Raw genomic sequence first — 3,244 nt, forward strand, 5'->3', positions numbered from 1 at the left:
TGTGCAAGAAATACACCCATGTGTATCTGGTGAACTCATCCACTATGACCAACACATACTTCTTCTTTGCAATAGACATGACATTTATTGGACCAAATAGATCAACATGTATAAGATGATAAGGCTCAAGAATTGATGAATCAGTCTTGCTCTTGAATGAAGATTTTCTTTGTTTGGCTTTCTGACATGAATCACAAAGACCATCAGGAGCAAATACTGTGTTTGGCAATCCTCTCACAAGATCTTTCTTGACCAGTTCATTTATATTGTTGAAATTTAAATGAGAGAGTTTCTTATGCCAATTCCAGCTTTCTTCAATTGATGCTCTACTTATTAGACAGATTGCAGAATCATCAGTACTTGTTGAAAGCTTAGCTTCATAAATGTTACCACGTCTGTATCCTTTCAGAACAACTTTGCCTTTAGATTTACTCATAATTTCACAGTGTTCTTCAAAGAAATCAACATGATAACCTCTGTCACAGATTTGACTTATACTCAGTAGGTTGTGTTTAAGTCCTGAGACCAGAGCTACTTGTTTAATTATGACATTTCCAAGATTGATATTATCAAATCCCAATGTTTTTCCAATGTTGCCATCTCCATAAGAAACACTTGGGCCAGCTTTCTCCATAAAGTCTGATAGCAGGGCCTTATTTCCAGTCATATATCCTGAACATCCACTGTCCAGAACTAGAATATTTTTCCTGTTGCCCTGCAATCACAAAGACCACTAATTATTAGTTTTAAGGACCCAGACTTGCTTGGATCATTTGGCCTTATTAAGTTTGTTAACATTTGCAGCTGATTTAGCATCAGAGTTTATGTTAACATTTTTCTTATCAGAATTTACACTATCAGACTTTGAATCAGAATTTACACTAGAAGGAACAATGGAAACTTTCTTCAAAGAAGGTTTTATTTGATAATAATCATAGTACAAACTATGATATTCCTTACAAGTATAAATGGAATGCCATAAACTACCACAATGAAAACAAGGATTTTGTGGTTTGTATCTAACAGACTGACTCTTAACTCCTGATTTTGAAGGTAAGGAGTTAATATTCTTATTCTTCCTGCAAAAAGAAGCCAGATGGTTAGAACTTCCACAGTTATGACATGTTTTCCTAGGAGCATCAGGAACAGGTTTATAATCATTGCTTTTATTCACACCTTCCTTTCCATTCCTATTTTTCCTAGGTGATTTTACCTTGTTTGCATTCTTGACATCTTTCAGCTTATGCTTAAGCTGCTTCTTTGTCATTAAGGCTATGTTCACTTCAGCTGTCTTTTCCTGTTTTAGTTTGTCAGAAGTTAATTCCTCTTTATCTTCTGATTTCTCATTTTCAGACTTTACAGTTACAAACTTAATAGGTTTAAACTTTGGCTTTTGCTTAACAACAGGCTTAATTTCTTCAGTTCCTTTATCATTCTTATCTTCTCCATAACCTAAGCCCTCTTTCCAGTTTCCACTACTTAGCAAATTTTGAGTTGTTTTGCCAGAGTTAGTCCAAGTCCTGATAATCTCTCTTTCCTTTTCTAACTCAGTTTTTAGAGATTCATTTAATTTTAGCACTTCATTCCTAACATAAAAAGCATCATCTCTATCCTTTTGAGTTTGATGGAACATGACTAACTCTTTTTCTAAGAAATCATTCCTTTTCTTAAATGCAAGATTTTCAGAAGTTAATCTTTCACATGTTAAAGTTTGGTCTCTATAGCTAAAAAACATGGTTTTAAGATATCTTCTCAACTCATTAATATCATCAGTATGAAAAGCATAAGTAGTCTGAGGTACCTTTGTTTCAGCAGCTTCAGAACTGCTCTCAGCACTTTCTTTATCAGCATTTGCCATCAATGCATAGTTCTCCTCACTTTCAGAGTCTGAGGTGTCTGTCCAGCTTTTCTGCTTTGTGACAAGAGCCTTGCCTCTGTCACCCTTTACCTTCTTGCAGTCAGGAGATATGTGGCCTTTCTCACCACAGTTATAGCATTTAACATTGGTGTAATCTCCTCTGTCATACTTTCCTCCTCTGCCTTCAGATCTTCTGAAATTCTTCTTATCAGAACTTATGCTTTTCCTGGAAAACTTCTTTCCCTTCCTGAACTTCCTGTATGCAATCTTTGTGATTCCTTTCACCATAAGAGCACACAGCTTCATCATCTCCTCATCAGCATCAGTCTCAGGCAAGCTTTCAGAATCTGAGTCATCATCACTCTCAGCACTTGATGACTCAGTATCAGACTTTATGAAAAGAGCTTTACCCTTGTCTTTCTTTGAGGAAGCTGCTTTGGGGAATTCTTCTTCAGCCTTAAGAGCAACTGTCCTTGACTTTCCTCCTTTCCTCTTGCTTCTTTGTTCCATCTCCAGCTCATGAGTCTTGAGCATTCCATAGATTTCGTCAAGAGTTGTTTCATCAAGATTGTAGTTGTCTCTTATTGTCGTTGCCTTCAAATCCCAGCATTCAGGAAGAGCTAACAGGAACTTAAGGTTTGAATCTTCAAGATCATACTCTTTATCAACCAATGACAAATCATTCAAAAGTTTGACAAATCTATCATATAAATCATTCAATGACTCATTAGTCTTTGAGTCAAAGTGTTCATACTCTTGAGTGAGTAATGTCTTCCTGTTCTTCTTAATTGTGTCAGTTCCCTGACACCTTGTTTCCAGAGCATCCCATATCTCCTTAGCAGTCTTGCAGTTGATTACCCTGTTTGACATTACATTATCAATGGCACTATGCAGTATGTGTCGTACCTTAGCATCCTTAGCAATTGATGCTATGTCCTCAACAGTATAATCACTCTTCTCCTTTGGTACGGTCTTTGCTGCTTCACCTGCAACTGCAACTGCAACTGCGAGTTTGGTTGGTTTGTGAGGACCTTCCTTGATTCTATCCACGTATTCTGGATCTGTTACTTCCAGGAACATGGTCATCCTTACCTTCCATATGGGATATTCAGATGGTCTCAGTATGGGGACTCTGATGGTCTCATACCGACTCTGAATTTGTGTCTTTGGTGGTTCCTCAGTTGTGGTAGGCTTAGTTGGAGATTCTGTGTCCGACATGATTGTGTTTGGATCTTTAACTGTATGTAAGTTAACAGATAGGCTCTGATACCAATTGTTAGGTCACACACACACTGTAGAGGGGGTGAATACAGTGTATAGTACACTTAAATCGAACTTTAAGAACTTAAGTAATAGAAAACAAACTTTATTGAAACAATAAACTCT

The sequence above is a fragment of the Apium graveolens genome, unplaced genomic scaffold, assembly GCF_009905375.1.
Source record: "Apium graveolens cultivar Ventura unplaced genomic scaffold, ASM990537v1 ctg4611, whole genome shotgun sequence".
NCBI lineage: Eukaryota > Viridiplantae > Streptophyta > Magnoliopsida > Apiales > Apiaceae > Apium > Apium graveolens.